We start from the raw sequence: 25435 nt of genomic DNA, 5'->3' as shown, positions 1-25435 counted from the left end.
ATTTTATTTCTTCCTTTTTGTTCGAAAAGCCTTTTCATTTCTTTTTCTTGCCTTATCGTACTGTTCCAAACTTTAGGGAGGAGGCATTTCTCCTTTACTATTACGTAGGACACATAACTACAGATTTTTTGTAGATGCCCTTTATCAGACTGAAGTAAATCTTTTTTTTTTTTTTTTGAGACGGAGTCTCGCTCAGTCGCCCAGGCTGGAGTGCAGTGGCGCGATCTCGGCTCACTGCAAGCTCTGCCTCCCAGGTTCACGCCATTCTCCTGCCTCAGCCTCCCGAGTAGCTGGGACTACAGGCGTCCGCCACCACGCCCGGCTAATTTTTTGTATTTTTAGTAGAGATGGGGTTTCACCGTGTTAGCCAGGATGGTCTCGATCTCCTGACCTTGTGATCCGCCCGTCTCGGCCTCCCAAAGTGCTGGGATTACAGGCGTGAGCCACCGCGCCCGGCCTGAAGTAAATCTTTTCTATTACTGGTTTGTTAAAAAAAAATTTGGGGGCCAGGCGCGGTGGCTCAAGCCTTTGTTAAAAAAAATTTTTGGGCCGGGTGCGGTGGCTCAGGCCTGTAATCCCAGCACTTTGGGAGGCTGAGACGGGCAGATCACAAGGTCAGGAGATCGAGATCATCCTGGATAACACGGTGAAACTCCGTCTCTACTAAAAAATACAAAAAAAAACCTAGCCAGGCGAGGTGGCAGGTGCCTGTAGTCCCAGCTATTCGGGAAGCTGAGGCAGGAAAATGGCGTGAACCCGGGAGGCGGCGCTTGTAGTCATCTGAGATCCCGCCACTGCACTCCAGCCTGGGCGACAGAGCGAGACTCCATCTCAAAAAAAAAAAAAAAAAATTTTTTTTTGTTTGAGACAGGGTCTCACTCTGTCGCCCAGGCTGGAGTGCAGTGGTGTGACCTCGGCTCACTGCAGCCTCTGTCTCCCAGGCTCAAGCAATCTTTTCACCTCAGCCTCCAGAACAGCTAGGACTACAGGCACATGCCACCATGCCTGGCTAATTTTTTGTATTTTTAGTAGAGACAGGGTTTCGACAGGTTGCCCTGGCTGGTCTCCATCTCCTAGGCTCAAGAGATACTCCTGCCTCAGCCTCCCAAAGTGATGGGATTACAGGCATGAGCCACCACACTTGGCCTGTAAAAATGATCATGAAAGTTTACCAGAATTTGTCAAACACTTACTCTCCATCTAAAGAGATGATCATATGGCTTTCCTTAGTCTATTAATAGACTAAATTATCCTGACTGATTTTCAAATTTTGAACCAGCCTTGTATTCCCAGAATAAACCTCATTGATCACAATGTATTATCCTTTTTATACTATATGTTGCTGGATTTGATTTACTAATATTTTGTTGTGACTTCTGAATCTATGTTCATGAGGGATACTGGTGTGGCTTTCTTTTCTTGTAATATCTGTATCTGGTTTTATATCAAGCCTCATAAAGTGATTTGAGAGGTATGTCTTCTAATATTTCCTGGATGAGAGTATGCAGAATTGATATTATTCTTAAATATTTGGTAGAAGTGGCCGGTGAAACCATCTCAAACTCAACTTTCCTTTGGAAGATTTTTAACTATAAATTCAATTCATTAAGCTATAAATTCAATTTTATTTTATTTTTGAAACCAGGTCTCACTCCATTGCCCAGGCTACAGGGCACGGCCAGAGGACCACAGTTCACTGCAGCCTCAAACTCCTGAGCTCAAGTGATCCTCCTGTCTCAGCCTCCCAAGTAGCCGGGACAATAAACACATGACCCACACCCAGCTTGAATTCGATTTCTTTAATAGATATGGGACTATTCAAGTTACATATTTCTTCTTGAGTGAGTTTTTGTAGTTTGTGTCTTTGAAGGAGTTTATCAATTTCTCCTAAGTCATCAAATTTGGGGGCATAGAATTGTTCATGATATTCCCTTATTATCATTTTAATATCTGTAAGATCTGTAGTAATATTCCCCCCCTTTCACTCCTGATATTGTTTACTTAGGCCCCCTCCTTAACCTCTCCCCATCTCTCTCTCTCTGAACAGTCTGTCATTCTTTCAAGTCAAAACTGGGCTCCTTGGAAAAAGTAAATAGTACAATTATGTAAGTGCTTTCTCTCAAGAAAATTGCCCTACTTCTATAAATAGCAAAAGTGCTTTATCCATACTCTCTTTTTTTCCCCCCCAAGCAACAGGGTCTCACTCTGTCACCCAAGCTGTAAGGCAGTGGCACAATCATACCTCACTGCAACCTCAAACTCCTGGGCTCAAGCAATCCTCCCCCCTTGGCCTCCCAAAGTACTGTGATTATAGACATGAGCCACCACAGCCAGCCCACGCTTCCCATTTCATCATGTTATATGTATTCGTGTGCTTGGCTGCCATAAAAATACCATAGACTGGGTGGCTTAAAAACCACAGAAACTTAGTTTTTCACAGTTCTGGAAGCTGGAAGTCCAAGATCAAGGTGCTAGCATAGCCAGGTCCAAGTGAGGGCTCTCTTTCTGGCTTGATGGAAAGAGAAACAGCAAACTCTCTGGTGTTACTGCTATTAAAGGTACTATTCCCATCATGAGGGCCCCAACCTCACGACCTCAGCTAAACCTAGTGATGTCCCAGAGGCCTCATCTCCAAATGTCATCACAGTGGGGGTTACTACCTCAGCATATAAATATAAGGGAACACAACTCAATCCAAAACATCCTGTATTAGAAATCATATGCTCAAGAGGTGACATTAATGAAATTATATTTACCACTTCATCAATGACATTCTTAAGTGAAACTGTCTTTTTTCTTTTCAACTACCAGCATGAGGTAAAAGTAACGCACCTGCTACAGTTTGGTAGCACTGCCTTGAATGATGCTAAGGAGCTAGTAGTTTTATCCATTACTGCTTTATAACATAACTACAAGCATCAACAGTAAAAAGACCTGATAATGTCTTAGTATCTTAGTAGTGGTATGAAAAGTTCTGACCTCACTTTGAGAACTCAACATTGCCTTACAGAATTAAGTTCAACTAGCAATTTAAGCTATTCTTGGCAGGACAGGTGGCTCACGCCTATAATCCCAGCACTTTGAGAGGCTGAGGCAGGCAGATCACTTGAGGTCAGAAGTTCGAAACCAGCTTGGCCAACATGGTGAAACCCTGTCTGTACTAAAAATACAAAAATTAGATGGGCATGGTAGTGTGCAGTGTGTACCTGTAATCCCAGCTACTCGGGAGGCCAAGGCAGGAGAATCGCTTGAACCTGGGAGGCAGAGTCAGAGGCTGCAATGAGCCAAGACTGTGCAACTGCACTCCAGACTGGGCAAAAAAGAGTGAGACCCCGTCTCAAAAAGAAAAAAAAAAAAGGTATTATTACAAATAAATCACAAGAGATAGTAAAACTTGATCCACTCATAACCTTTCCAAATGTGATTATTAGGTAAATTAGCAAATTAGGCAAATGATCAAGCTATACATTTCACTTGATGACTCCGTATCTCAAGAGAAAATGTAAAGTTCCATGGGGTCTAAAAAGGAAAAACTGAAAACTACCTTGATTAGAGTACCTGGGTTGTGATGAAACAAACAAAACAGGCCAGTGGTATACTATAAGCATACTCAGAGATAAATCAGAAACATTACCACTCATTGCCTCTGGGGAAAACAAATTAGATGAGTCAGCATAAAAGTGAGGAGAAATTTCAGGTGTACCTTTTGAATCTCATACATGTATGTGTATCCACTATCCCCCAAGATAAATTAAAATTTATTTCACAGGTAATATCTAAGTATTTGGTACATCAAAAACTCAATTTAGGGCCTGGCACAGTGGCTCACGCCTGTAATCCCAGCACTGTGGGAGGCCGAAGCAGGTGGATCATCTGAGGTTAAACCCAGCCTGGCCAGCATGGTGAAACCCTGTCTCTACTAAAAATATAAAAATTAGCCAGGCATGATGGCGGGTGCCTGCAATCCCACCTACTCGGGAGGCTGAGGCAGGAGAATTGCTTGAACCCGGGAGGTAGAGGTTGCAGTGAGCTGAGATCATACCACTGCACTCCAGCCTGGGCGACAGAGCAAGACTCTGTCTCAAGGAAAAAAAAAAAAACTCAATTTAGTCCAGGCAAGGTGGGTCAAGCCTGTAATCCCAGCACTTTGGGAGGCCAAGGCAGGAGGATCACTTGAGGCCAAGAGATCAAGACCACCCTGAGCAACATACTGAGACCTCATCTCTACAAAAATAAAACAAATTTGCCGGACGTGGTGGCAGACACTTGTGGTCCTAGCTACTTGGAAGGCTGAGGAAGTAGAATCACCTGAATCCAGGTGTTAGAGGCTGCAGTGAGTTATGATCATGCCACTGTACTCCAGCCTGGGTGACACAGCAAGACCCTGTCTCAACAAAAAACGAAAACAAAAGACTCAATTTAAAACTGTGAAATTTCACCATCTTACTCAACTTGAGAAATAGAGGCGAGAATTCAGTTTTAAGAAACTCTATTTTTCGGGCAGGCACAGTGGCTCACGCCTGTAATCCCAGAACTTTGGGAGGCCAAGGCAGGAGAACAGACTGATCTCAGAAGTTCGAGACCAGCCTGGGCAACATGGTGAAACCCCGTCTCTACCAAAATACAAAAAATTAGCCAGGAGTGGTGGCGCACCCCTATGGCCCCAGCTACTTGAGTGGTTGAGGCGGGAGAATCATTTGAGCCCAGGAGGTTGAGGCTGCAATGGTAGAGGCTGCAGTGAGCCAAGATCGTGCCACTGCACTCCAGCCTGGGTGACAGAGCAAGATCTTGTCAAGACAGACAGACAGACAGACAGAGACAAAAAAGCAAGCAAACAAGCAAGCAAGAAAGCCGGCCAGGCGCAGTGGCTCACGCCTGTAATCCCAGCACTTTGGGAGGCTGAGGCGGGTGGATCACCAGAAGTCAGGAGTTCTAGACCAGCTTGGCCAACATGGTAAAACCCCGTCTCTATTAAAATACAAAAATTAGCTGGGCGTGGTGGCAGGCACCTGTAATCCCAGCTACTCGGGGGGCTGAGGCAGGAGAATCGCTTGAACCCGTGGGGCAGAGATTGCAGTGAGCCGAGATTGTATCATCGCACTCCAGCCTGGGGGACAAGAGTGAGACTTCGTCAAACGAAAGAAAAAGAAAAAGGAAAGGAAAAGAGATAAAGACAAAGATAAAGACAAAGACAAGATGAAAGAGGCCGGGCACAGTAGCTCATGCCTGTAATCCCAGCACTTTGGGAGAACAAGGAGGGCAGATCACTTGAGATCAGGAGTTCGAGACCAACCTGGCCAATATGGTGAAACCCCATCTCTATTAAAAATACAAAAATCAGCCAGGCGTACTGGCGGGCACCTGTAGTTCCAGATACTCAGGAGGCTGAGGCAGGAGAGTCGCTTGAACCCAGGAGGCAGAGGTTGCAGTGAGCCAAGATCACACCACTGCACTTCAGCCTGAGCAACAGAGCAAGGCTCCATCTCAAAAAAAAAAAAAGAAGAAGAAGAAAGAAAGAAACTATATTTTCCACTCTAGTATACAGTATAGGTAAAATCTTTCCAAAACAATAAAGATCACAATGGATCTCCTTTCATGACTAAACAGTATTAACTTACAAAAGATAAAAATATAGGCCGGGCGCGGTGGCTCAAGCCTGTAATCCCAGCACTTTGGGAGGCCGAGGCGGGTGGATCACGAGGTCAGGAGATCGAGACTATCCTGGCTAACATGGTGAAACCCCGTCTCTACTAAAAATACAAAAAACTAGCCGGGCGTGGTGGCGGGCGCCTGTAGTCTCAGCTACTTGGGAGGCTGAGGCGGGAGAATGGCGTGAACCCGGGAGGCGGAGCTTGCAGTGAGCCGAGATCACGCCACTGCACTCCAGCCTGGGAGACACAGCGAGACTCCGTCTCAAAAAAAAAAAAAAAAAAAAAAAAAAGATAAAAATATAAATACAGTTGCTAGTTCTATGTTAGATTAAGTTTTCACCCAAAAATCTAGGATAGTTTTAGTTGAAAGCTCTGTAAAAGCAAAATACAGCATTTATGCCATATGTTATAGGTCCATCCAAATGGAGAATTCAGCCCAGTATAATATTTGTAGACCATTTTTAAAAAATAAGTAAATAAAGCCCATCTAGTATTAATCTTGAGTATATCTGACTCAAAATCAATTTTAAATGAGAAGTACAACTGCTAAGAGGACCTTTCATAAGTCCTTTCATAAGTGCTTAAGAAATACTTTCATGGCCACGCGTGGTGGCTGGCTCACGCCTGTAATCCTAGCACTTTGGGAAGCTGAGGCAGGTGAATCACCTGAAGTCAGGAGTTCAAGACCAGCCTGACCAACATGGCGAAACCCTGTCTCTACTAAAAATAAAAAAAATTAGCTGGGTGTGGTGGCAGGCGCCTGTAATCCCAGCTACTCAGGAGGCTGAGGCAGAAGAATCGCTTGAACCCAGGAAGCGGAGGTTGTTGAGTCGCCAAGATCACTCCAGCCTCGGTGATAGAGTGAGACTCCGTCTCAAAAAAAAGAAATACTTTCAAGCTGGGTGTGGTGGTATGCACCCGTAATCCTAGCTACTGGGAGGCTGAGGCAGGAGGATCACTTGAGCCCAGTGGTTCAAGTCCTAAGCAACATGATAAGACCCTGGTGTCAAAACATAAAAATAAAATACTTTCTCTATTCCTAAACTGCATGCTACTAATATCTGTAGGTTGATGGTGAACATGGAATCAGTACAAGGGAAGTAAGTTATGAAGCAATACTTTTTTTTTTTTGAGAGGGAGTCTCACTCTGATGCCCAGGCTACAGTGCAATGGTGCGATCTCGGCTCACTGCAACCTCCGCCTCTCGGGTTCAAGCAATTCTCCTGCCTCAGCCTCCCGAGTAGCTGGGACTACAGGCGTGTGCCACCACGCCTATCTAATTTTTGTATTTTTAGTAAAGACAGGGTTTTACTATGTTGGCCAGGATGGTCTCAAACTCCTGCCCTCATGATCCGCCCACCTCAGCCTCCCAAAGTGCTGGGATTAGAGGTGTGAGCATCATGCCCTACCTGAAACAATGACTTTTAATGACGAAGGTCCTAATACCCTGATGGGTCCCAATCTCTAGAACACAGCTACACCTGTCAGGCAGGCAGAATTACATTTTTTTAGTCCATAACAATGGACCAATTAGTTAAATTTGTAGACTTACATACTCCAGTTTAAAGAAAACACAGAGAAAAAAAGTTACCAAACCATAGGATACACAAACATACAAGAAATTCTAAAAGCTAACAGCCTAAGCAACATAGCAAAACCTCCTCTCTATATTAAAAAAATACCAAAATATTAGCCAGGCATGGTGGCATGTGCCTGTGGCCACAGCTACTCGGGAGGCTGAGATGTGCACAGGAGGTCCAGGTTGCAGCGAGCTGAGATGGAGCCACTGCACTCTAGCCTGGGCAACACAGCAAGCATTTGTCTCCAAAAAAAAAAAAGATAACTGTCTTGAAACCTCCAGAAGTTAATGCAAGAAGGAGAAAACAGGGAGGGGAGAGCTATTCTAGGTAAGACTAAAAGATAAAAGCAATCTTGATGGAACCTTGGTTCTTTTTTTTTTTAAAAAAAAAGTAGCCTAAGATATTTTGGGGCAATTAGGTAAACTTGGTATACAGAATAGATTTACCTAGGTAAATCAGGTAAATAGAACAGGCATCAATATTAGGTGATTATTGTTTTTTGTTTGTTTTTTTTTTTTTTTTTTTGAGACGGTCTTGCTCTGTCACCTAGACCGGAGTGCAGTGGCACCATCATAGCTCACTGTAACCTCGACCTCCTGGGCTCAAGCGATCCTCCCACCTCAGCCTCCTGAGTAGCTGGGACTATACAGCATGTGTCACCACATCTGGCTAATTTTTGTACATTTTTTTTAGAGACAGGGTTTCAACATGTTGCCCAGGCTAGTCTCAAGCTCCTGGCCTCAAGGGATCTGCCCGACTCAGTCTCCCAAAATGCTGGGATTACAGGCATAAACCACCACACCTGGCTGTTAATTTTCTCATGTATGGAGAGACAGCACTATTGTGGTTAAGGAAAATCTCTATTGCAGCCGAGCACAGTGGCTCACGCCTATAATCCCAGCACTTTGGGAGACCAAGGTAGGTCCCATCACTTGAGCTCAGGAGTTCAAGTTCAAGCCCAGGCTGAGCAACAAAATGAGACCCTGTCTCTACAAAAAAAAAAAAAAAAAAAAAATCATTTCTTGGGCTCTTTCCCAGCATACGTACACACACTCTCTCTCTCATTTCCTCTTTCCTGTTTCAATTTTAGTTTTCTTCATTACATGCTTTTTTATTCCATTTTATTCACCAGTTTTATTCCCACCTTTTATGTACACTATCTTCATGCTCTTTGTATACCACCTTCAGGGAAAACAATCTACATTAATGTCTTTGTATTTTTGTCTCCTAAATGACTAGGTTCCGGGAAAAAATTTCAGTACACATTTTGGTTGTTTGAATTTTGAATTAAAAAGCATACTTCTTATATCCTTGGAGTTAACAACAAAAAATAATTTAACCAGAAAAACTGTCTGTTTCCCCAAGATCAAACTATCATCAATCCTCATTAGTCCCAGATTCTGTATTTGTGAATTTACCTACTTGCTAAAACTGACCTGTAGCCCCAAAACCAATACTCACAGTGCACCGCTAGTCATTCCACCACACAAAGCACATGAATGTCCACGAATGATCACCATGGCAGGAAAAATTCCCATCTGCTCAGAGCGCAAGTTACCACCCCAGGTCAAACAAGGCAACACTCTATCTTCTTACATCAGCTCTCACACTCCAAACAAGTGTCTTTTTCCCATTCTATCCAGTGTTGCATTTTTCACGTGTTTGTACTTTTTGTTGGCAATTTCACTATTTCAACTGGTCCCCCAGGTAGTGCTAAAGTGCTGTCTAGTATTCCCAAGTGCAAGAAGGCTGATGTGCAGTAAGCCCCGATCACGACACTCTAGTCCAGCCCTATTAATATTAATCACAATTTGAGTGACTGATATATATGAGGGAGGCACTGAGCTACCTACTTGGTATATACAAATATGTTTATATACACGTGTATGTATATGAACACACATTTAAAATCTGCCAAGAAAAGTTCTGTCAATTCCCATGATTATCTGGCAGATTTAAAGGCTAAAAATTGTTACTAGAATTAAAGCAGAAAAAGGCCCTAGTTGGTAAATCAGTTTTGAACAAAGATATGACAACTCTTGCAAATCACAAAATAATTAATGTAACCAGTTGATTCCTGATGATTTTCCTATTTTAGACCTTTTAGCTACACAATATAACTGATAATGTTAGGTCTCTCTCAAAGACATTAAACCAGGCCAGGCGCAGTGGCTCATGTCTGTAAATCCCAGCACTTTGGAAGACTGAGGCAGGCAGATCATGAAGTCAGAAGTTCGATACCAGCCTGACCAACATGGTGAAACCTCATCTCTACTAAAAATAAAAAAATGAGCTGGGTGTGGTGGCATGCGCCTGTAATCCCAGCTACTCAGCAGGCTGAGGTAGGAGAATCACTTGAACCCGGGAGGCGGAGGTTGCAGTCAGTCAAGATTACATCACTGCACTCCACCCTGGGCGACAGAGCGAGACTACGTCACCAAAAAAAAAGACATTAAACCAAAAAACCCTTCCAAGCTATATTATGAAATGTTTTAGTGGCTTTTTTTGTAAAAATGGGAACACTAAACTGCTATTCAGGTGACCTGAATTCTGCCACTAACAATGTAACTATGAAATTTAATCTCTCTAGTGTTGTTTGCTTATCTTCAAATTAAAGGGTCTAGATTTGATGATCTCTAGAGGCAAAATAATTTCATACTTTCAAGATTACAAGCCAGGCATGGTGACTCAAGCCTGTAATCCCAACACTTTGGGAGGCTGAGGCAGGTGGGTCACCTGAGCTCAGGAGTTCGAGACCAGTCTGGGCAATATGACAAAACCCTGTCTCTACCAAAAACACAAAAACTTAGCCAGGCATGGTGGTACACAGCTGTGGGTCCCAGCTACTCAGGTGGCTGAAGCAGGAGGATTGTTTGAGCCCAGGAAGTCGAGGTTCCAGTAAGCCGAGATCACACCACTGCACTTCAACCTGGGTGACAGAGTGAGAACCCATCTCAAAAGATTACATAGAAAGCAGGCAAGAAATTTCCAAAATTCCTTTCTTAAACCTGGCTTAACAAATGAATTTAAAAGCATTTAACAAAATAGGAAAAGACAATCATTCCCAAAGGGACAATCCTAAAGAGCTGGTTGGCCCTGAATATTTCAAATCTGTCAACAGCAAGATAAACTGATAAGCTCAAGCTTTTATGAGCCTCTTGATTTCAGAACTGTGGTTCTCAGGTTCTAGTTCTACTATCTACACTGACCTAAGAGCCTAATCAGTTAACTAGTTCCTCAGTATATTTGGAATTTATGATGCCTTTCAATTACCTTATGACACATACCATCTTAACAGTTTGATATTTCCCTCCAAACAAGTCAGTATGGATTTCAGAAAAACTAGTGGTTATTAGGGATATGATGAACTGAAAGTTAAACAAATATCTTAAAAAGTTGCGAAAAAAAATTCACCAATGAAACCTGTCCTTCATTAATTTTTACTTGACTCTCCCTTTACTAAGTAAAATTTAATAGTTATTGAAAACTGCTTTTAATAGAGCCAAAACTAAAGCTTATAGCTTTCTTTTTTTTTTTTTTAAGCCAGTCAAATTTAGCAGTTGGGGGTTGTATATTAACCTCAGTGACACCAATGTTAATAAGTTCTGATAATACACTACCATCAGACCAGCCAAAAGCTTGTATCTTTCTAACCACAAGGTCAAACTCACTATAGCTGCTTCCTAATAAAAAAGTCAAACTCATATTCATAATTATACCAATGGACGAGAATCTACATTCTCTAACAAGAAAAATCAATTTCTTAACCAACTGCCAACTGCATTAAATACAGAGAATACATTCATGACCCTGGGTTAGGTGAAATTGCCTTAGATATGATACCAATGCACAATAAAAGAAAAAGTAGGTATATTGGACGTAATCAAAATTAGAAACTTCTTTGCTTCAATAACACCATAAAAAAATCAAAACATTGTCTTCCTACACATGACTTGGGGAAAAAAGTTAAAAAAAGGAAAACAAACCCACAAAAAGACGGGAAATTTCTGCAAATCATGTATCTGATGAGACTTGCATCCAGAATATACAAAGAACTCTTAAAACTCAATAACAACAAGAAATAACCCAATTTCTTAAACGAGCAAAGAATGTGAATAGTTATTTCTCCAAAGAAGATACACAGGCTGGGCACAGTGGCTCATGCCTGTAATCCCAGCACTTTGGGAGGCCAAGGCAGGTGGATCACTTGGGGTCAGGAGTTTAAGACCAGCCTGGCCAACATGGCGAAACCCCATCTCTACTAAAAACACAAAAATTAGCCGGGCGTGGTGGCGGGCATCTGTAATCCCAGCTACTCAGGAAGCTGAGGCAGGACAACTGCTTGAACCCGGGAGCCAGAGGTTGCAGTGAGATTGCACTACTGCACTCCAGCCTGTGCAACAGAGTCAGACTCTGTTTCAAAAAAAAAAAAAAAAGGAAGACATACAAATGACAATAAGCACAGGAAAAGATGTTCAGCCTCGATAGAAAAATGCAAAACAAAACCACAATGAGCACCAGGAACAGTGGTTCCAGCTACTTGAATCACCTCCTGCTGGAGTTCAGGCAGGAGGATTGCTTGAGCCCAAGAGTTCGAGACTGCAGTGCTCTGCGATCGCACCTGAACTCCTGCCTGGACAACAGAGTGAGACCCCATCTCTAAAATATATAAAGAAATGAATACCACAATGAGAGAACACTTCACATCCACTGGGATGGCTATGGTCCAAAAGAGGGAAAATAAGAAGTGTTAGTGAGAATGTGGAGAAACAGTAACCCTCATAACAAGTCCGTCTGGATTACAAAAGAATAGTGGTTGTTAGGCATAAAATAAACTGAAAGTTAGGTGGGAAAATAGTCAAGAATTTCCTCAAATGTTAAATGTCGAAATACCACGTGACCCAGCAATTCTACTCCTAGGTAAATCCCCAAGGGAACTGAAAGCATTATGTCCACACAAATATTTGTACACGAATGTTTACAGCAGTGTTATTCATAATAATCAAAAAGTAAAAACAATCCTAATGTCCATCAACTGAGATGGGAATCATAAAAATTACAGCTTCTGATCCCAAATCACTGTCAACACTTGACAAAAATAATCTTTTTCCTTGAAAACAAGAAGCAAGGCTGGGCGCGGTGGCTCACGCCTGCAATCCCAGCACTTTGGGAGGCCGAGACAGGCGGATCATGAGGTCAGGAGATGGAGATCATCCTGGCTAACATGGTGAAACCTCGTCTTTACTAAAAAATTTCAAAAACATTAGCCAGGCATGGTGGAGGGCGCCTGTAGTCCCAGCTACTCGGGAGGAGAATGGCATGAACCCGGGAAGAGGAGCTTGCAAGTGAGCCGAGATCGCGACACTGCACTCTAGCCTGGGCAACAGAGTGAGACTCCCATCTCAAAAAAAAAAAAAAAAAAAAAAACCAAGCAGCAAAAAAATTCCAATGTTATGAAGGAATTGTAGAGGGAAAAAAACAAAAAAAAATAATAAAACCATATAAAACCATAGACCTTACAAAGTCTATTTCTGTAAACTGTACTTGGCCCTGAGTTTTGTTTAAATCTATTCCTGTACATGAAACTGAAACTTTGTTAAAGCTATTTAAGACAGAAATCTCCTTCCTCTTACGAAAAATAATTGCGTACACAGTATTTCCACAATCAACTGGTTAAAGCTCTTTACTAAAACTTTTAATAGTCTAACTTCTGAAACTCAATGATAGCTATAGTGATGGAATATTACTATTATTGGGTTGTAAAACTTTAGGATGGGCATGGTGGCTCATTGTAATCTCAGCACTTCGGGAGGCCGAGGTGGGAAGATTTAGCCCAGGAGTTTGAGACCAGTCAGGACAGACAACATAGTGAGACCCTGTCTCTAGGAAAAAAATAAAATAAAAAAGAAAAGAAAAACAAAATTAGCCAGGCATGGTAACACACACCTGTTGTCCCAGCTGCTCGGGAGGCTAAGGTGGGAGGATTGCTTGAGCCCGGGAGGTTAAGGCACAGTGAGTTATGATTATACCACTGTACTCCAGCAGGGGAGACAGAGGGAAACCTTGTCTCAGAGGGAAAAAAAACCACACACACACAGAATATAATATTGGTGAGAATACGAAGAAACTGGAACCATTGTGTACTGACTGTAAAATGGCCTGTAGTGCCACCTACTCGGGAGGCTGAGGCAGGATAATTGCTTGAACCCAGAAGGCAGAGGCTGCAGTGAGCTGAGATCGTGCCACTGCACTCCTGCCTGGGCGACAAAGTGAGACTCAATCTCAAAAAAAAAAGGGTTAAGGCTGGCCAGGCACGGTGGCTCACACCTGTAAACCCAGCACTTTGGGAGGCTGAGCCGGGTGGATCACCTAAGGTCAGGAGTTCAAGACCAGCCTGGCCAACATATTGTGAAACCCTGTCTCTTAATAAAAAATTACAAAAATTATCTGAGCGTGGTGGCGCACGCCTGTAGTCCCAGCTACTTGGGAAGCTGAGACAGGAGAATTGTTTGAACTTGGGAGGTGGAGGCTGCAGTGCACCAAGATCCCACCACTGCATGCCAGCCTGAGCGAGAGCAAGACTCTGTGTCTCAAAAAAAAAAAAAAAAAAGGTTAAGGCCAAGCACGGTGGCTCCTGCCTGTAATTCCTGCACTTTGGGAGGCACAGGCAGGCAGATCACTTGAGGTCAGGAATTCAAGACCACCCTGGCCAACAGGGTGAAACCCCATCTCTACTAAAAATACAAAAATTAGCCAGGTGTGGTGGCAAGCACCTGTAGTCCCAGCTACTCAAGAGGCTGAGGCAGGAGAATGGCTTGAACCAGGAGCGAGCTGAGATCACGCCACTGCACTCCAGCCTGGAGGAGAGAGCAAGACTCCAACTCAAAAAAAAAAAAAAGACAGTAACATTTTGCTTGTATTTATCACAATTCATATATATATAAAAAAAAATCAAGTGTCACAAGCATATACAGCATGCCAACTTTCTTCTAAGAATGTGAAAATAAGAATACACACAGTAAAAACAGGAGTGAACTCCACAGCTCAGAGACAGAAGCAATACTTAACTACTTTTTGTTCAGCCTCTGTCTCCCGGGTGCAAGCAATTCTCCTGCCTCATCCTTCAGAGTAGCTGGGATTACAGGCATGTGCCACCACGCCTGGCTAATTTTTGTATTTTTAGTAGAGATGGGGTTTCACCATGTTGGCCAGGCTGGTCTCGAACTCCTGACCCCAGGTGATCTGCCGCCCTCGGCTTCCCAAAGTGCTGGGATTACAGATGTGAGCCACCATGCCCAGCTAGTACTTTTTCAATATAGTATTTAATTTTATTCCTTCTGGGTTACAGGTGCCTAAAAAAATTTTTTCAGTAAATTTTAAACCACGTAAATAACATATTAAAAAGACTAAATTATGGCTGGGTACAGTGGCCCATGCCTTGTAATCCTAGTATTTTGGGAGGCTGAGGAGGGAGGATCCGATGACCCCAGGAGTTTGAGCCCAGACTGGGCAACATGGCAAAACCCAGACTACACCAAAAAATACAAAAAATTAGCCAGGCATGGTGGTGCGCACTTGTAGTTCCAGCTACTTGGGAGGCTGAGTTAGGATCACCTAAACCTGGGAGGTTGAGGCTACAGGGAGCCAAAACTGCAAGCACTACACTCCAGCCTGGGTAAGAGATTGAGATCTTGTCTCAAAAACAAACAAACAAAAAAACTAAAGAGGAAGAAAAAGCAAACTCTAATAATGAATACAAACAAAAACTGTTAAATTTGATAATCAAAATAAACAAATTCAACAAACAAGCAGAAAAATGTTATTTCAAGTAACTTTTGAACACAGTTCATCTTTAATGCAGTGTACTCTAAGGAAAAAAAAGGACTGAAAAAAACTGCACTTGGTAGGGTTATTGCTAGCAAAATACTGGCATCATAAATCTGAATCTGTTTTCTGCGTAGGAAATGCCAATAATGTTAATTTGGATTAGGAATTTAAAATACCAGTGTAGGTCAGGCACAGTGGCTCACATCTGTAATTCCAACACTTTGGGAGGCCAAAGTGAGTGGATCACTTAAGGCCAGGAGTTCGAGACCAGCCTTGCCAACATGGTAAAACCCCATCTCTACTAAAAATATAAAAATTAGCCAGACGCCTGTAATCCTAGCTGCTCGGAAGGCTGAGGCACAAGAATTGCTTAAACCCAGGAGGCAGAGGTTGCAATGAGCCGAGATGGCACAACTGCACTCCGGCCTGGTTGACAGAAGGAGACCGTCTCAAAAAATAAATAAAATAAAATACCAATGTAAGCTGATGATTTTTAAATTCATGTTTTCTAGCTCTGTCCACTGAAAAGGACCTATAATCAAATGCATACACCACCAAGTATCCAAATCCCTGTTTATAAATAATATTTTCTACCAAAAGAAGTGGGGTTCCTTGGAGAAATGGGAAGATACAAAAGGAAAGGAAAAGACAAAAAGAATTTGGGTTATTGTTTTGCCAAAAAAGCAAAGGAGCCCTCAAATTAACTGGGGTTAGTCCCAGGTGCTTGGGAGACTGAACTGGGAGAATCACTTAAGCCCAGAGTTCCAGGCTGCAGGCAGCTATGATCTTGCCACTGCACTCCAGCTCAGGCAAGCAAGTGAGACCCTGTCTCAAAAAACAAAACAAAACAAAACAAAACAAAAGACCAAAGGCAACAAGGGCCAAAAACCTGGTCCCGCTTAAAGACTAAAGAGATAAGAAATATCTAGATTGGATACTGGATTAGAGAAAGAAATATTCTGTGAGATGTTACTGAGACAACTAGAGAAATCTGAGTATGAATTTTTGATACTATATAAATGTTCAATGTCCAGAATTAGTTAATATTGTGGGCATTTAATAAATTTGTTCTTGGGGGGGAAGTGCATATCTGTGAATAACACTAAATGGCTCAGAAAATAATACATGAGGGGCTGGGAGGCAGGGAGGGAGGGAGGAATAAAGCAAAGGTGACAAAATATTAAAAATGGGTGAATCAGAATTAAAAGTACATAGGAGTTCTTTGAACTATTCTTCCAACTCTTTTGTTCATATTTATTTCAAAATTTAAACGTTTAAACACGGAAGGGGGAAAGCAGAAGCTCTTTATTACAGAAAATAGTTAATGAATGTAAACAAATAACAAAATTGGAAAACTCCCAATAAATGACTCAGTTAATAATCACCAATCATTAGGTGAAAAATATTTTGAGAAGTGAGGTACTCCCATGATGCTGAAGTTATCACCCCACAGATCAAGTATAACTGCAAAGGGAAAAATATACCTCTGATGAAGAAATCCAATGGACACATTAACCAAGTAAATCTGGCATTGTAAATGAGGCAAGCTAACATCTGGCAGTCCCTACCACCTTACTGAGGTATCATAGCTAGAAGTATATCCTCACAATATAAATCACATATCATCACCTGTGAAGTTTTTTTCTTTTTTTTTTTTTTTTTTTTTTTCCGAGACAGGGTTCTCTTGTCACCTAGGCTGGAGTACAGCAGCAGGATGTCAGCTCACTGCAACCTCCACCTCTCTGGCTCAAGCAATCCTCCTGTCTCAGCCTCCCAAGTAGCTGGGACTACAGGCGAAGGCCACCAAACCCAGCATATTTTTCTTTTTTCTTTTTTTTAAAGTACAGACGCTGGGTGCGGTGGCTCACACCTGTAATCCCAGCACTTTGGGAGGCCGAGGAGGGCAGATCATGAGGTCAGGAGATCGAGACCATCCTGGCTAACATGGTGAAACCCCATCTCTACAAAGTACAAAAAATTAGCCAGGCATGGTGACAGGCGCCTGTAGTCCCAGCTACTCAGGAGGCTGAGGCAGGAGAATGGTGTGAACCTGGGAGGCGGGGCTTGCAGTAAGCTAAGATTGGGCCACTGCACTCCAGCCTGGGCAACAGAGTGAGACTCCGTCTCAGAAATAAATAAATAAATAAATAAATAAATAAATAAATAAATAAATAAATAAAATTAAAGTACAGACAGGGTTTTGCCAAATTGTCCAGGCTGGTCTTGAACTCCCAGGCTCTAGCAATCTATATGCCTCAGCCTCTCAAAGTGCTGGGATTACAGGCGTGAGCCACCGCACCTGGCCTCTATGAAGTATTTTTGCCAAAAATATTTGACCCAAATTTAGTCAAACCTCTCTAAATCTAACTTCCAGTTTACAGGAAATAAAAGGAATAAGAGAAACAATAAGAATTGAGAAACAAAATACATGACATTTTAAGCATACAATAAGAAATTCCAAAATATGGAACATTCTTTAAAAAGATGAGGCTAGCCGTTTGTGGTGACAGAGTTGGGAAGGGGCAGCAGGTGCCAGGTCCGGCCTCAAAGGTGGCAAGAAGAACCCCTTGAAACTGCCCAAAAAGCAGGCCAAGGAGATGAATAAGGCTTTCAAGCAGAAACAAGACAAGGAACAGAAGAAACACAAGGAGCTAAAAGCGAAAGCCTCTGGGGAGGGGCTCCAGTCACAGGTGGAATTTAAAAATCTGGCAGAAAGTAAGCTGTGCCTTGTGCCTGAAGCGATGGTGACCCTTGATTTCATTCGTATTTAAACATCTGTATTCCCTGCCATATCATCTTTTGCCACCTATAGCTGGAATGAAGTGTCGTCTTGAAGCTATTGCACATTTAAGAATAAACTTGTTTAAAAAAAAAAGGCAAGTGTGTTGACTCACACCTGTAATCCTAGCACTTTGGGAGGTCAAGGCGGGTAGATTGCTTGAGCTGGGAGGTTGAGGCTGCTGTGAGCCGTGATTATGCCACTGCACTCCAACCTGGATGACAGGGTTAAGACCCTGTCGCAAATAAAATTTTAAAATTTTAAATAAAAAATATGAATAAATTAAAATGCTTACAGTGGTTCATCATCTCTTTAGTTGTTTTTTTGTTTTGTTTTGTTTGCTTGTTTTTTTAAGACAGTCTCGCTCTGTTGCCCAGGCTGCAGTGCAGTGGCGCAATTTCAGCTCACTGCAACCTTCACCTCCTGGGTTCACACTATTCTCATGCCTCAGTCTCCTGAGTAGCTGGGACTACAGGCATGCGCAACCACACCCGGCTAATTTTTGCATTTTTAGTAGAGACGACGTTTCAATGTTGGCCAGGCTACTCTCAAACTCCTGACCTCAGGTGATCTGCCTGCCTCAGCCTCCCAAGTGCTGGGATTACAGGCGTGAGCCACTGCTCCAGGTCTCTAGTTGTTTTCACTCAGCCATTCCTACCTTAGCTGTGAATTTAAAGTAAAACCAGCCCAGAATCTTGCCAGAGACTGCCCTTTGGTCTTTGTTCTACCATAAACTCTGTATAACATAGAATTAAATCAACTCTTCAACAACTGTGGGACAGAGCAAAAAATATGTATATATATAATTACACCAACTCATTTGGGGGAAAAAAAAAAAGATGATCCTAAAGATTTCATGCTAATTGCCTTAGGTATGATAACGATTTTACATGTTTTTAGCTGGAGACTGGCTTGAAATAAAAATGTAGAAAAGTGCAGGAAAAAGCATTATTTCAAAGAGATGCATCCTGAGATATTAAGGGGAGAAGCAGTGTATCTGCAATTTAATTTCAAATCATTCAAGAAAGGGGGGATACAGAGTTAAAGCAAAATGGCTAAATGTTGGTTAACAGTCGAATCCAAACAGAAGGCATATGGGTGTTCACTGTATTATTCTTTCACCTTTTCTGCATGTTTGAAATTTTTTTTTTTCGAGACGGCGTTTCACTCTTGTTGCCCAGGCTGGAGTGCAATGCGCAATCTCAGCTCACCGCAACCTCGGCTTCCAGGGTTGAAGCAATTCTCTTGCCTCAGCTTCCCAAGTAGCTGGGATTACAGGCATGTGCCACCACTCCCGGCTAAATTTTTTTGTATTTAGTAGGGATAGGGTTTCACCATGTTGGCCAGACTGGTCTTGAACTCCTGACTTCAGGTGATCCACCTGCCTCGGCCTCCCAAAGTGCTGGGATTACAGATGTAAGCCAACGCACTCAGCTTGAAATTTCTTAAAGTTGCAAAAAAGTTACCAGAATATTCCATATACCAAAAGAGGAAAATTGCTCCTCAACCTACTCAGTTGAGCAGCAAACAGAGTAGAGAGCAGGTGCCTATAACAACAAACTGCCTAAAGCAGTTTGGCACATATCATCCCACTCAAGGATCTGCTAAAAATGGTAAGGCACAGAGGCAGGTACTAATGGGACACGAAGTAACAGAAGGCAGTCACACAGACACTAGACTAACTAAACAAGTAATGAATAAATGAGAGTCACTGAATACCTCATTAATTGGATTTAGCTCGATTTTGAGGAGTGAACAGAATAGGAATAGTGTGAAAGGAAGAATACAATCCAGGCGAAGAGTTAGTAAGCAACAGCCAAAGATCAGAAATAAACCAAGTCTGTGTTGAAATATGGATTCCAGTAGAGTCATGAGTGGAATTGTTGTAGAAAATTCATTCTTCAATTTGCATAATGCCTAGGTTTTAGGAATACAAAAATACAAGGTACTATAGTATGTCTTCAACGTGCTCACAAAGAGCTGGTGGCAGTGGCTCATGACTATAATCTCAAGACTTTGAAAGGCTGAAGCAGGAGGATCGCTTGAGTCCAGGAATTAAGAGGCTGCAGTGAGCCATGATCAAGCCACTGTATTCCAGCCTGGGTGACAAAGTGAGACCCTGTCTCAGAAAACAAACTAAAAACCAAAGTGCTCACAAAGTAGTGGAGAAGAAACAGCCAAAATACATTAAAGATATACACAAAATGCTTTAATAACAGAGAAAGGAGTGATTAATTTACCAGAGGAAAGAGATTGTCAGTAAATTTCAACAAAGATAGTTGAGTTAATGTTAAAAACTGAAAATGATGTCGCCAATTAAATTCATCACAGAAAGAAAAAAAATGTTAATATTTAAGGAATGCCTACTATATATGAGGCACTTTTTTACCTTTAGGTTTTATAGTTAACATTCTTATACAAAGAAACTGAAGCTTAGAGAGTTTAATTAACTGACACAATATAAAAAAGGTTGTTAATGGTGAGCCTGGCATTCAAATCTAGGGCCTTTTGCTGCTGAAACCCACGCATGCCCTTTCCAATACTACCTAGCTGTGGGAATTTATAAGCACGCAAATCATGACTATAAGGTACAACACAACTTTAGAAAGTCAGTCATTACCAGAAAATTCGTAAAATGTTTAAGGGCCAGGCAGGATGAGAGTAGCACTGCTCAGATTTTCCAATACGCTGAAGAGCTTCAGTCTCTACGACTAATGTAAATGGTTTGAAATGGGGAGATAAATGTTACCAAAGAAAAATCATTTTCAGCAGAGCTCAGTGGCTCACTTCTGTAATCCCAGCACTTTGGGAGGCCCAGGCAGGTGGATCACTTGAGGTCAGGAGTTTGGGATCAGCCTGGCCAACATGGTGAAACTCCATCTCCACCAAAAAATACAAAAATTGGCCAGGTGCAGTGGCTCACGCCTGTAATCCCAGCACTTTGGGAGACCGAGGAGGGCGGATCACGAGGTCAAGAGATCGAGACCATCCAGGCCAACATGGTGAAACCCCGTCTCTACTAAAAATACAAAAAATTAGCTCGGCATGGTGGTTCGCGCCTCTAGTCCCAGCTATTCGGGAGGCTAAGGCAGGAGAATCGCCTGAACGCGGGAGACAGAGGTTGCAGTGAGCTGAGATCACACCACTGCACTCCAACCTGGCGACGGAGTGAGACTCTGTCATGGGAAAAAAATTAAAAAAAATTGGCCGGGCGTGGTAGCACATGCCTGTAGTCCCAGTTACTCGGGAGGCTGAGACAGGAGAATCCCTTGAAGCAGGCTGCTGTGAGCCAAGATCGCACCACTGCACCCAGCCTGGACGAAGGAGCGACTCAGTCGAAGGAGAGGAGAGCACAGGAGAGGAGAGGAGAGCACAGGGGAGAGGAGGGGAGGGGAGGGGAGGGCAGGGGAGGAGGGCAGGGGAGGGCAGGGGAGGGGAGGGGAGGGGGAAGGAAGGAAGGGGGGAAGGAAGGAAGGAAGGAAGGAAGGAAGGAAGGAAGGAAGGAAGGAAGGAAGATCATTTTCACACAGAAAAGCTTTGAACCTAAATCACTGCTAGAGACAAAATATTTTTAAGTATTAAAACTATGGTCAGTTGGTCGAGCGTGACAGCTCACTCCTGTAGTCCCAACACTAGTAGGCAGAGGCGGGCAGATCACTTGAGCCCAAAACTTCGGGCTCGTGACCAGTCCCTACAAAAAAATACAGATAAGGGGGGCATGTTGGCAGTGCCTGGTAGTCCCAGCCGCTAGGAGGCTGAGGTGTGAGAATTGCTTGAGCTAGGGAAGTCGGGATGTCAGTGAGCCGAGGTCGCATCATAGCTCTCCAGCAAGAGTGATGGAGCTAGACCTTCCTTAAAAGCAAAACACACACACACAAAAACCTAGGGAAGGCAGCAAGCTTGTCACACATTGTAGCTTGTCACACATCGTAGCAACAGAGAAACTTTCATCATCCCAATAAAACAGTTAACATCTCTTACCAAGTTTCAACAGAAATAAAATTTTTGGAATAATGTACAGAAACCTAGTACAATCTGGAATCCATGCTTAACAACTTACCAGTTTATGACAAGTAAACATACTTTGATAATTTACAGGCTCCAACTAAATACTTTACCTAAAAACACTTGTAAAATTCCAAACTTGTTGCTAAACAACCTCAAAAGAATTACAGAAACATGGCCGGGCGCGGTGGCTCACGCCTGTAATCCCACCACTTTGGGAGGCCGCGGCTGGCGGATCACGAGGTCAGAAGATCGAGACCATCCTGGCTAACACGGTGAAACCCCGTCTCTACTAAAAATACAAACAATTAGCCCGGCGCGGTGGCGAGCGCCTGTAGTCCCAGCTACTCGGGAGGCTGAGGCAGGAGAATGGCGTGAACCCGGGAGGCGGAGCTTGCCGTGAGCTGAGATCGCGCCACCGCACTCTAGCCTGGGCGACAGAGCGAGACTCTTGTCTCAAACAAACAAACAAAAAAAATTTACACAAATACATTTATAAGTGAAAAATTTTCACCAATATCTTCGTCGTAATCGTAAAGCTTTACTGTAACCTTACTATCCCATTCTGAAACATGAAGCAGTTCCTTCAGCCATAATCAAATAATATTCCCCCCGCAAAGTAATGGCAAAAGTATACGAACTTATTACTTAGCAAAGAGTGCTCTGAATAAATACCTTAAGTGCTTAGTAAAAATATTATTAAAGCCTTATGTCAACATAAAACCGTGATGGCAAAATCTGTTTAGTATTTTTCCCCAACCAAAGAAAATTATCCAAGTTAAGCCATCAGCTTCACAGATAAAGATTTTTGTCTAAAGCATTGTAATATATATAAGCCAAAATCTTTTTTTTTTTTTTTTTTTTGAGACGGAGTCTTCCTCTGTCGCCCAGGCTGGAGTGCAATGGCGCGATCTTGGCTCACTGCAACCTCTGCCTCCTGGGTTCCAGCGATTCTCTTGCCTCAGCCTCCCGAGTAGCTGGGATTACAGGCGCCCACCACCACGCCCGGCTAATTTTTGTATTTTTAGTAGAGACGGGGTTCCGCCATGTTGGTCAGGCTGGTCTCGAACTCCTGACCTCAAGTGATCCGCCCACCTTGGCCTCCCAAAGTGCTGGGATTACAGGCGTGAGCCACCGCGCCCGGCCATAAGCCAACTTTCTACCAAAATTCTTCCCAGGAGTACAGGAAAGACAAGTTAAAATTTCTCCTCAAGTTTCAAGAAGATAGTCTAAATATGGAACTTCAAGTCTCAGCAAAAACTCAAATCTATACAATATTTTATCTTCTTCTGGTCAAGGAGACAAAAAACGCAAAAGTATCTTACAGTAATAAAAAATGGGTCAAATGCAATTAAGGCGAGGAAAAGAAAAATGCCACAAGAGGTACAACTAGCATAACTGTCACTAAAAGGTTTGAATTAAGTAGGTTTACCACTGCACCACGTTCACAGGCTGTATATGTACATATATATACACACACACATATACACACATATATATGTATATACAGCGTGCATCAGCTCTCCAGAGTGTACTTAAAAAGTAAACTCCACGCTCCCCAGAGTTGTTCCTTTCAGTGCAGGAGTTTTGTTCATATTCTAATGTCTTCCAAAGCTCCCGAACAGTCAACTTAAGGTCATGTGTGTAGAAACTACTTTAAAACATTCTTGACAGGCTTTCTACGAGTAGCCCGTATTTTTCTGATTTGATTTAAATAGATCCAATTACGGAATTCCCTACCGACCTGCCGCCGCTGCCGCCTCCTCCTTACTCCGGAAGGGGCCACTAATCCCAAGGGTTACAACCAAGTACAAACATTCATTGTCATTTCTTTTAAGAAGGCATGCTAAGATCCTCACTACTTAGTTGCCGGAAGACAACTTAAAATTGGAAACAGGGATCTAGCACAAACCAAATAGAAATACAACTACTCCAAAAAAGCAGGGCTTTGCCTGTCAAGCTGTAGCCTCATCCTTATTATAAACACCGATTTCAAGCCACGATAACATCACGGCTAAGCCTTCAGCTGTTTCGCAGATTTCACGTTAACTTCCCAGGACCCTTTCAACCAACCACTTCAACTCGGCCCACCTCCTTCCACTCCCGCCCCAAACCTCAGTTAAAATGCATTTCCCTCCAAACTTCACGTCTTAACCGTGGCCTGACTTACGTCTTCTCGTCGCCACCGCTTCCAGTCAGGGCCTTAGTTCTACCATGCCCGCTTTTCCCAGTTGGCCTCCGGCCTCCAGCCCCCTCCCATAAGGCTCAAACCTGCCTCGACGAGCCGCCCCGAGGTCGATCCTCCCAGTTCCTCCAACCTTTGCCCAGGCGCCCGTCCAGGCCCCCGAAGCACGCAACGGCCGAGCCTGAAAATGGCGGAGAGTGCCGCTGCCTGCTGCAGGCGAGCAGTCCCGTGTCGCCGCCGCACTCACCGTCTGGCTTTGAGCAGAGCTCCTAACGGCCAGCGAAGCGTTCGTCTTCAGAGCCGGGAATGTCTCTCCTGTCTGGTCTCCCCACTCCGATCCTCTCAATCCCGCTCCTCCAAAGGAGCAGCCGCCATCTTCCCCTATGAGCCACAGAACGCACGCTCTGGGGTCATCACGCACCGGCGGACGGCGCTACGTCACGCGCGCCTGGGCCGCGGGCCTCCGTAAGGCTCGATCTGCGCATGTGCATAGGTGAGGGGCCGGGCCGCTAGACTCTGCTGAGCGCGTCCTTTGTTCCGGAGCGAGGAGGGCTGCGCTGCCTCCTGGATGGGGGAAGCGATTGCGTTTCGCAGGGCTGACGTTTTTTTACAGTGTGACCTAACCTGGATGCTCTGAAAAACACCCCGTTTTCCAGTATGTGAAAGAGTATATTTGTACGGGGCCGGTGCGGCAGAGAGAGCGGGTCGTTGGACCGAGCCCACTGAGAGTGGATCTGTGGGAAGCCCCCGTGGGACCTTGCTGAGTCTGGTCACTCGTACAGCTGGTGGCAGCCCTGGCAGATCCCGGCACACGGTCAGGCTCCACGCCTTACCCGAGCCAGTTGTGCCTCTAGATTACGCCTCGCTTAAAGTCGAGCAACCAAGATAGAAAAACAGCCCCACGGTGCAGCCACTTTGGAAAAACGCTGCAGTTTCTGCTAAAGCTAAGTGTACGCTTACCTTGTGACCCAGAAATTTCACTTCAAGAGGAATGAGTGAGTGCATACGTCCACCAAAGGCATGTGCAAGAATGTCCATAGAGCCGGGCGCGGTGGCTCACGCCTGTAATCCCAGCACTTTGGGAGGCCGAGGCAGGTGGATCACCTGAGGTCGGGAGTTCAAGACCAGCCTGACCAACATGGAGAAACCCCGTCTCTACTAAAAATACAAAATTAGCCGGGGTGGTGGCGCATGCCTGTAATCCCAGCTACTCGGGAGGCTGAGGCGGGAGAATCGCTTGAACCCCGGAGGCGGAGGTTCGGTGAGCCGAGATCACGCCATTGCACTCCAGCCTGGGCAAAAAGAGCGAAACTCTGTCTCAAAAAAAAAAAAAAAAAAAAAAAGAATGTCCATAGAACGTTTATTCGTGGTAATAAAAAGCTGGTAACCCAAATGCCCATCAGCAGTT

The 25435-nt window shown here is 43.6% G+C and overlaps 1 protein-coding gene across 5 annotated transcripts in view; it reads right to left on the bottom strand.

Annotated features, from left to right (window-relative positions):
* Positions 1–24424, bottom strand: part of WDR33 (WD repeat domain 33) — a 108205-nt gene extending 83781 nt beyond the window's left edge. For all 5 annotated transcript variants that reach the window (XM_045366870.2, XM_045366872.2, XM_045366874.3 and 2 more), the window contains exon 1: positions 24275–24424. The gene's annotated coding sequence lies outside the window, so the exon portion shown is untranslated. The remainder of the gene's footprint in view (positions 1–24274) is intronic.
* Positions 24425–25435: the final 1011 nt, after the last annotated feature.

The sequence above is a fragment of the Macaca fascicularis genome, chromosome 12 (assembly GCF_037993035.2).
Source record: "Macaca fascicularis isolate 582-1 chromosome 12, T2T-MFA8v1.1".
Lineage (NCBI taxonomy): Eukaryota > Metazoa > Chordata > Mammalia > Primates > Cercopithecidae > Macaca > Macaca fascicularis.
Note: the sequence above shows the minus strand (reverse complement) of the source record. Positions and strands in the feature narration are given on the sequence as shown.